This window comes from Mus caroli, chromosome 16 (genome assembly GCF_900094665.2).
Source record: "Mus caroli chromosome 16, CAROLI_EIJ_v1.1, whole genome shotgun sequence".
NCBI classification, from domain to species: domain Eukaryota; kingdom Metazoa; phylum Chordata; class Mammalia; order Rodentia; family Muridae; genus Mus; species Mus caroli.
In genome coordinates, this window is record NC_034585.1 from 21,494,802 (window position 1) to 21,504,693 (window position 9,892).

At 45.8% G+C, this 9,892-nt stretch overlaps 1 long non-coding RNA gene across 2 annotated transcripts in view; it reads right to left on the minus strand.

The window, feature by feature from the left end:
• Positions 1 to 971: 971 nt before the first annotated feature.
• LOC115029577 overlaps positions 972 to 9,892 on the minus strand; it is a 21,216-nt gene continuing 12,295 nt past the window's right edge. The window contains exon 3 of one of the 2 annotated variants that reach the window (XR_003835147.1): positions 972 to 1,008. This is a non-coding gene — a long non-coding RNA (uncharacterized LOC115029577). Of the gene's footprint in view, positions 1,009 to 3,576; positions 7,251 to 9,892 lie in introns of those variants that run through there. The other variant, XR_003835146.1, reaches the window with a different exon arrangement.

Here is a 9,892-nt window from a genome sequence, read left to right on the forward strand (position 1 = left end):
TTGTCTTTCTTGGTGGAAAATAAATTCCATGAACATATCTACGTGTCTAAACCTAAAACCTAGCAAAGCGCCTGGGCTATCACACTTTTGGGAAGTGGGTCACGGTGAAAGAATGAGCCCTTGGTGAACTCTTCCCATTTCAACACTGCCATATATGTGATGAGTCCCCAAATCACTTCCCAATGAAAAGTTCCATAAATGCTAAAACCACTGCTTTGAATCAAGTCTCTGTGATCTGTCTGGGGCTGATCTCCCTGCTGGGTCACCACAGGAAGGCATTTGGGAGGGATTGAGTGACTCAGTGTGGAGCAGGATTACCAGAGGGTTTACACTGCTGTTGATGCACGGTGGGAGGGAGCCCAGGCCCCTGGTCAGGGGCTGAGACAGTTCTCTATGACTATTCCCTGGGACCTAGGGACAGGATATTGAAAGTCCCAGGCCCTGTGTGCTGGACAGAGAAGGTTCCCTCAGAATCCCACAAAAGATTTTCTCTCCCAGTATAATCTTCTGCTTCTGGTCTGGGAATCTTCTGAAGATTTTTCTGGAATGAGCTTTGGGTACAGCCTGGATAATGTCCTCCTCTCACAGATGGGGTGGCTGAAATCCAGAAAGAGGCAGAAACCTTCCAGAGCCCATACAGCTGTAAGTGGGAATCAGGAACTGTATGTATCAGAGCTCAGTGGCTTCCAGCCATGAAAGGATGTCTGAGGCTCACTGTGGAAAAAGGAAAAGCACAGCTCTGATTTCTCACTTTCAGTTCCTGGGTTTCTTCGTGGGCTTTAGGTTATGGTGAAATCCACATAAGAGTTAATCTTTGTAAGATACACAGTTTAATATCATTCAGTACATCACTATGTTGCTGTCTTAGGCTTTCCATTGCTGTGAAGAGACACCATGACCACAGCAACTCTTGTAAAGGAAAACATAGTTGGAGCTGGCTTACAGATTCAGAGATTCAGTCCATTATCATCATGGCAGAAGCACGGCAGCATGCAGGCAGATGTGGTTCTAGAGAAGAAAGTGACAGTTCAACATCTTGATCCACAGGCAGCAGGCGACTGACACTAGGCTTAACTTAAGCATGTAAGACCTCAAAGCCTGCCTCTACAGTGACATACTTCCTTCAACAAGGCCCCTCCTACTCCAAGCCACACCTCCTAATAATGCCACTCCCTATGGGCCAAGCATTCAATCACATTAGTCAATGGGGTCCATTGCTATTCAAACCACCACCCTTACAGATCCACCAGTCCCTAGATAGTTACTATTTCCATCCTTGTCTGTAGCACAGCCAATCTCTTCCTCTTCTAAGACTATCAGTACCTATTTTTTTTCTCTTGCCATGGATTTACTCATATCAACGTTTCATGGGAGTAGAATCATAGACTACTGTGGCTTTGAGTCTTAAGTTCTGGGTTTAACCCTTTCAGTGCCTCTTGTGTTGCAGTATGTTCCTTGTGGTGGTGGGGAATACTACACTGTGTGTATATACATTTTTTTTTCTAGCATATATGATTTTGATTAAGGGTAAGGTACTGGGGTAAGAAGAAATCCTTCATTCTGCACTCTTTGACCCAGGCACAGACAGTGCTCCAGCACGTCTACTGCATGGGCATTTATCAAATGCATGCCACGCACAATGCTTGATGAGGTTCCCAGAGCCGCTGGCAGTGTGATATGCAGCTCAGGTTTGGCTTCTGATGCCACACCATCTGTAACCAGCGATGTGGCTGGAAACAGCTTCTCCCCTTCTCCGGGGCTTGGTGATTTTGCTTCTAAACCAAGATAGGGAATGTTACCTTAACCCATGGCATTGTAGTAACAAACTTACACCAGCCTTGTGGCTTAAGGGTAGCATCGGACTCTTTCTCACAGGTCTGGAGACTGGAAGTTCAAGGAGAGAAAGCCAGAATAGTGAGTCTCTGGTGAGGGTTACTCAAAGTGGGTTTTCTCCAGGAAGACATTGCCAGCTTTCGCTGCATCCATGAGTGGAGAAAGGAGAGAAAGTTCCGTGGGCCCTTTTCACAAGGACGCTAATCCCATCCATAAGTGCCTCTACACCATGAACAAACCATGGGGCCTCCCAAAGTCACCAGCTCCTAATGCCCTCATATTGGAGACTGAGTTTCAACAGATAGGTTTTAATGCTACATAAGTATTCATATTGAGCATCTGCACATGTGAAGGCTACCTGGCAACTCTGGATGTAAATGTCCCCTTAGCACCTTATATTGTTTTATCTAAAAGCAAAGAACCAAAAAACCTGCCCACCTACCATATACCTACAAGGGCAAGGTTATTAAATCTGGAAAATAAATCACCTTTCTACCTTTCTTTCACATAACAACCTTATGGGCACAGAAGGGGCCTCACTATGGGGTGCCAGTGTGAGGAAGACAGAAGTCAATTGCCTCTTGTTCAGGCAAATGAGCTGGAAAGATGAGCGAGAGAAAAACAATAGCAAATACTGTCCAGTCTGTGAGAATCCTTCTTGTGATCTCAATGTTTCAGTAGTTACCAAACTCCTAAAGGTCTGGGAGCAATTGGACTTTTATGATGGCAGAGGAAGACACTGGGCCTTGTCCTCAAATGGATGCATGATGTGTCATGCAAATGTGTCATGGTGACATGTCCTGTGGGTATTTGTGGCTAGTGTGTTGCAGATTCAAAGCTCTCATAAGGCTTGGCAGTAGAGTTTGGTCAAGTTTAATCACATCTACAAGGGCTTCTGATGACATCTGTGCTATATATACTATACATCTGTCCCAGAATTTGTGCCCATGTGTGGTGTCACTGATGAGGGCCACAGTGTTCCCTCACTAAGAGAACACTGACTTTATATCCTTCTACTCCAGGCAGCCCTCACCCTTAAAGCCACAGCACAATTCCGGCACTACCTTGCTCTCGTTGTCAAGCAATTTTGGTTTAGCCACTCTTAAGTGTCAGTCACAATTAAAATAACCTATGCAAACCAGATAGACTTCCGGAGTATGCACATCCCCGCGTTCCTCGTGTCACCAGCAGAGAACTTGTGCAGGAACAGCTTTCCTGAGGACCTAGCAAATGTCTGCTCTTCTGCTCAGTTGCCAGGTGACATGCTAGTCACTGGCTCAGAGTGCTCCGAGCCAAGAAGATCAGGATGAGGGTTTACAGCTCTTCCTGACACCACTGTCATTAGACCAGAGGAAATGCTCCGGCCCTCGAAGCAGCCCAGACTTTGACCAAGTCCATTTCTTCCTTGAATCCAAGAATTCTTAAGGAGAAAAATCAATAAAAGCACAAAACTATATATCCTAAGATGTTCTTTTTAGAACGCTCCATAATGCTAAGCAGCTGGGGACATAAAAATCCCAGCCATAGGTAAGACAGAAAAAGGCTTGCTCTGAATCATCACAATGGCATTTCTAGAGCCATAAAATGAAGATTGGAGCAATATGGCAAGAGTATATGATATTAAGTGGAAACACAAAATGCTAAATAGCATTTGCATGATGATGGCAACCATATAAAATATATATCGTGTGTGCACGAGATGGTAGAAAATAAAAATACCACTAAAGACAAAAGACACATGGGTAACTTTTTTTTCTTAATTTTTATCTTTTACATACTTTGCTTAGCATTTCAGTAGGTTCAAACCTGAGTTCTTCTCCAGCAGGGCATCTGCATATATTTTCCCCACCATGCAGGCTTTCATAGATCTGCCACTATCAAGATAGTTAGAGTTCAGTTTATACTGACTTATTGCTATCTCTGTACGTGAAGCCCACAGGACTATGGGCAAGAAGTGGTTAAACTTTGAAGTTCCAGGCTGCTGGTCTTGGAGGATTGTCCAATGACCCAGTACTGAAGGTCATGATGCTCACAAATGGAAGGTACCTTTTCTGTTTGGAAGAGACTGCTTTACCAAATGGGCCTTAGATGCCTTTCCCAGAAGCCAGCATGCACAGAGGAGAGCCTCTAGAAATGATGAATTGTGATGCTCTAGGAGAAAGTATAGCTCCTGATTCTATTGATGAGCAACAGAATGCCCCAGCATCATTAGTGGACAGGACAGCTCTCCAGCACCATCAATGAGCAAGAAAGGCTCCAGTGTGGTGGGAAACCAAGGCATCAGTTGGGAAAGGTAGGGCCAGCATCAGTAGTGCAACCATGGTCGAAATACCCCAAATCTGTAAAGGTTGGACTAGAGCAAATAATATCCACTTCAGTCTTGCCACAGAAAGCTAAAGAATTATAACCTGAAAAAGAGAATGCTATGACTTCCTCATGATACACAACTGTATGCCCCACCAAGATCTTGTAGAATTGGCACAAAAAAATCTGAGAGCTTAGATTCCTCTAAGAGACTGCATGAAGCAGTATTTAGTGTCAAAGCCAACAGTGAGCTCAGTACCCTCAAGTAATCTTCAAGTGGGGTCAGGCTAGAGGTCAGGGGTCCCTCTGGGTTTGCCTGCACTTGATGACACCTTCTGGCATTTAGAAGCAGGGCTTTTACACTCCAAGGAGAAAAGGCAGTAAGAACTTGTGCCCCCAGAGAAGTCTGTGTGAATAGCTCTGCTTCTCCCTGTGTAAGATAGATAAGGAAGGAAAACATCCCAGACAACTAGACAACTAGACAATGGAAATGCAAACGTCTTTGGGAAGGAAACAAAAGGGGAAAGAGGAAAGAGAATGCACTGAATTGGCCTTCTACTTTTTGAGGGTTTAAACTATCCATTACTAAGTTGGATAAGTACGTGAATAATGAATTAATGAGTTACATGAAATCAACCCAAATGAAAATGTTCAGAGGAGAGCTGTCAAAGACTTTCCCTTGGGTGAGAGGCTGAGACTAGCCAGTTGACAACATAGATGGGGGGTACAAAAAATTAAGAAAAGGAATACCCCCCCCAGAAACTGCTTTATCTATGAGACCTCAATCATCATGTTAATGATGACCAATAGAGATTCTCTCTTTACAATTATGTCATCACTACACCATAAAACAATCACGTAATGCCTTTAAAGAGAATTAGATTCATTGTCACCTACAAATCCATAGTGAACATAACCATAGCTTCTAGTGCAGAGGTGTTAATCTTCAACATCAGAGGAAAAAATCTGATGGCAATCAATGCTTGCTACCAAGGTTCGGAGCATCCTTTTGTCCACACGTGGAGACCAAACTCAAGACCACAATCCCACTGTTGAGCTGGAAGTGCTGGGCTGTGAGACAGATCTGGAACACTTTGTTGCTTTCTTCCAGAGCAAGTTATCCCTGTTCCCTTTCCAACACGGCTGAACCACTCTGCAGCAGCCCCATGTCTTCTAGGTGTAGTGGTATCATCACAGGGAGGCAGGAAATACCGTAGGGAGGGAGGGAAGAGCACAGTGCAAGCAGAGTGGGAATGTAGGCTGCAACATTGCTATCAGAGGAAGTGAGGCACATGTAGACATGTGGATAAACATGTGGATAGACAAGTGGCAAACACTTTACCAAAGACAGGCTCTCTGAGAGGAGGCTGCATCATAGTATCTTTCCGTTTCAAATATGGGGGGTGGGGGGATGCCTGTGAATATACAGAACAGCAGCCTGGGTTTCCAGTACCCCCTCTGAACTGTGTGAATTGTGTATAAAGAGCCTCATATTAAAAAGAGAAATGAATCAAAATTGTTCCCATCATCTCCTGAGAGAAGTATAACCAGCTCTTCAGACATACCTCAAAGACCCAGCTTTGCTTGAAGTCCTGGGTTCTCGGTAGAAAACTAGAGAGGAAGGTCTCCCAGCCCAGAGCCTGCCCTGACTGTTGAGACACAGAGAAGTCCACACCCCACGCCCCAGTTCTTCCTGTGTCCCTGATGCTATCTTGAGTTTCTGCATGATACCTAGAGTGAACTACAGTCACACCTTCTGTGTGCTCAAGAGCTTCCTGGGGCTCCTAGTTATCTCCAGAGTCTCTTTGCTGCCATTCAGGCCTCCTAAGATATCCTGCTTGCCTATTTTCCAACTGTGAGCCCTTCCTTCCCTCTTATATCTAACCTGCCTATCTCCCCATAGGCACCATCAGAGCCCCAAATTCCCTTCAACTGAGTCTTGCCCAAGTTGGTTTCTTCCTCTAGAAACTACATTCACTCTTTCCACTCTCTCAAAAGGACACTTTTTAAATCTTACCTTTTGTTTCACCCCAAACATAATCTTGTCTATAGCACCTATACTCACAGATTCTCCTGACCATCTGGTGTGCCAGCAATTTTTACATCAACGTGACACAAGCCAGAGTAATTTGGGAAGATGGAGGGAACCTCAATCGAGAAAATGCTTCTATCAGATTATCCTGTGGGCAAGCTTATGGGACATTTTCTTGGTTGATGATGAATGTGGGAAGGGCCCAGCTCATTGTGGTGGTAACCCTGAGGCTGGTGGTCCCAAGTCTATAAGAATGTAGGTTGCACAAACTATGGGAAGCAAGCAGCACTCCTCCAAGGCCTTCAGCTCCTGTCTCTAGGTTCTTGCCTCAAGTTCTTGCCCTGACTTCCCTGAGTGAAAAACTCTGACCTTGAAGTATAAGAAAAAGTAAATCCTTTCTCCCCAAATTGACTTTGGTCAATGGTGTTTTAAAACAGCAACAGAAACCCTGACTAAGACTTTAGTGTGGTCAAGAGGACTTTTCCACTTCAAAACCCTGTGTTTTCACTAGGGTTTGAAGTCTTATCCGTGTGTCTCCCGTATGCTTCTCATAGCTTTGCTCTGGACACAATGACTGGCACTCTGGGTGAGGGGAAGAGGGGTGATCTTTAGATACTGGAAGTCTTCTTGAAGGCCAGAGAGCATGGTCACAGACGCACATGCTGGCTGTTGGCTGTGGTGTCCTAATGAGGAGGCTGGGAAGGGAATTGGAGCATTAGGAAGAGAGTGGGATATTTCAAAGTCTCTTAGCTCCAGGATTTCATGGGTCTCTGCCTGTATGAACGATCAAAGCAAAAGGCCACATTAAACATCTTTTCTGCTTCAACACCCCTGGCAAGTTCAATATCAAGTTGAATGAGGTCTTCTTGGGCTTCCCGTGCCTGGCTGCAGAAAAGGCCTCTTTCCAGGGGCTGAGTAATGCTTACTGTCGTTTCCCAACGAGAGTCAGTTCTGTGTCTGGGTAGTCTGTGTTTTTCCTCTATACACTTCTGACTCTCGAAGGCCCTCCGGCCTGCCTGGCCCAGGTGAAGCAGCTGAGGAAAATCACCTTCTCCTGTGGGTTCCAAAGCCTCCTGCTTTCCTGTGGGAGATGGAAAAGGTAGATTCACGCGGGGCATAAGGCTCCATTCTGCCGCATCTCAGCCTCCTGCCCTTCTGCACCAGACTAAGCCAGGTGCTAATTCTTGTGTTCACAGAGAGACAGGGTGCTGGAGAGGCCGGCAGGTCAACGAGGGATCCCTTTACTTGTGCATCCATCAGGGAAAAGACAGAGTTCGATTTCAATCCGTTTTCTGGGTAATTCAGCGTCAAAAAGCAAGGAGGCCAGGAACCTTGCCAAGTCTTTGTTTTGTTTGTTTGTTTTTTTTCCCCTTTCCTCCAATCAGCGCTGGGCACTAAGGAGTGGGTGTGTATGGGGAATAGGGGCTGCAGCTCCCCAGGCTGAGAGGGAATGCTGAGCCTGCAGAAGTGGCCCATTGAGAGCTTCAGAGGGTGGCACCCCCAGCCTCCCGCCACAAGGGCAGCTCTGTCCTGAAAGCCTAGGGCTCTATCCCAGTCCCACTGGCTGAGAAGGAACAACATTTCCTTATAAGGCCCCTGCTGCCTTGCCAAGGCTGGACGGCTCCAAGAGACTGTAGCTTTCCATTCTCCTCCATCGGCTCCAGTGCAGGCCTTGAATGTAGCCCTTGTTGTTAGGCCCCTCCTCTGCTTCACAGCCCCCACCCCACCCACTTCCACTCTCTGCCAGAGCCAGCCCCACTGGCTCAGGAAAAACAGCTCAGAGGCCTCTCCCACGCAAGGAAGGCGGTGGCTCAGGCCTGCTGGAGGCAGCACAGGGTAGCAAAAAACAGCTTTGATGCCGAGCTCCCGTCTGCCCTGGGGTTACCTTACATACAAGCATGACTTTAGCAAAGGTCCTGACTTCTAGAGCCTACTTCCTCTCCTGGAAAATAAGTATCGAATGGCCGAGGGTCCAATTTTTTTTGCACTGTATTCGAAACCAGTTAGCTCACAGCCTGGACATCACGACTTAATACTACGTTTATTACCCACAAGACCTGATTCCTCCACAGCCTCTATCCTCTTAGGTTTGTGCTTCCAGTGAGTGATTTATCCACCTACGGACTCATCATCGTCAGAGTGGCCTCTACTCCATGGAGGTTTCTCTCTCCTCCTCATGGGGGACAGGGGTGGGTCCTTTCGCCTTGTCTTCCCAATATTTGCAGGTACCCCCTTGCAGTTTTTCATAGTACTTCATGAAAGGCCCTTATCTGAATGCCCAACATACCAAAAGACACAGTGGTTGTGCAAATATTTTGTAAAATATTACGTTTTGTGCACCAGTGGGCAGCATCATGAAGGACACTTTCATATAACATGATGTGCTGAGATGCTCTCACTTCAGATCCTCACGACCTTTGTCCCATCTCGCCAGTTCTGTATTCTAAAATGTAGACTGACTACAAACTCCAGCGAAAGGGCAACCTGTATCTCTTGGAGGCTGGAAGGTACCTAGCCCCCCATTTACACCCTGGAGCCCAAGGTTGTCCTATGATACCGCAGCCTGTCCCACTTCTGTATACACACACTAGGTTACCACAGCACTCACAGAAAAAACAAGAAGATCTAGTTAGTGGCTATTAGAAGTTTCGGCACACTAATTAATGCCATCGCAAATTTGTCATTTGAGAACATTGAACACCCTCCCCCTTTGGAAAAGTGCTTTACTCATGGGTCAGCTACAGTTTGAGACCTTCTCTGGGGTTCCTGACCCTGCATCCATTCTGCATCTAAATGGATGAACCTACATATCTTGTCAAGAGATGGATTCTTACTGCTCAGGGATGCTGTGAGTTCCAAATAAGGAACTTCAGTCTAACAGTACAAATCTTTCTAAAATAGGATTCTGCAAGTCACAGGTCAGTGATTTGCAAGCACTGCACGGTTAGCTGCTGTGCACAGCCCATTTTTACTCTTCACATCCCAGAAACTATTTTAAAGGCAAAAGTCTTCTCTCCTGATAAAATACCCTATCCTTCATCCATACACTCATTACACGGAGATGGTGTTTGTAGAATAGTCTCTGGTTGATCATGAACTATATTCTAATACCACTATCCACAGAGCCAAGGGAAGATAAATCTACCGTGGGTTCTAACATCAGAATTTAGTTGCTTGAATGTCAAGAAGACATTTCTTATGGGGACTGTGCACTGGAAATGCCTCAAAGCAGACTCCGCAGGAAATAAGAGATATAGGGGATGCTAAGCAAGGAAATGGAAGACTAAGCTTTAGTCTCGTTTCTGATGCTTAGGTGGGGAGCCTAAACCGAGTCAGTCATCTGAAAGCAACTTGTTTTCTCAGCTGAATAAGGTTAATGACGATACCTCCATCATTCACCTCCAAAGGTAGTGAGTTAAGTCAACGCTGGTCCTGGCTAAGGAAGTACAAACAAGACCTAATTACATTAATAGACGGTGTGGCTCCCTCTGGGCTTGTTCTCTTGACTACAGAAAAAAAAAAAAAACACAAAATGCTTTCTTCTCTAGGTTCCGGTAATGTTCACACCCCCATCTCTGTCATAGCCACTGGCACTAAGCCATTACTGATAACTTTCCAGGAAATCAAGAAGGGTGGCGGTGAGGACTGGCTCCTGCTGAGGAATTACTTCATGAGACTGAAGAGAAGAGAAAAAGAGGGAGAGGGAGAGGGAGAGGGAGAGGG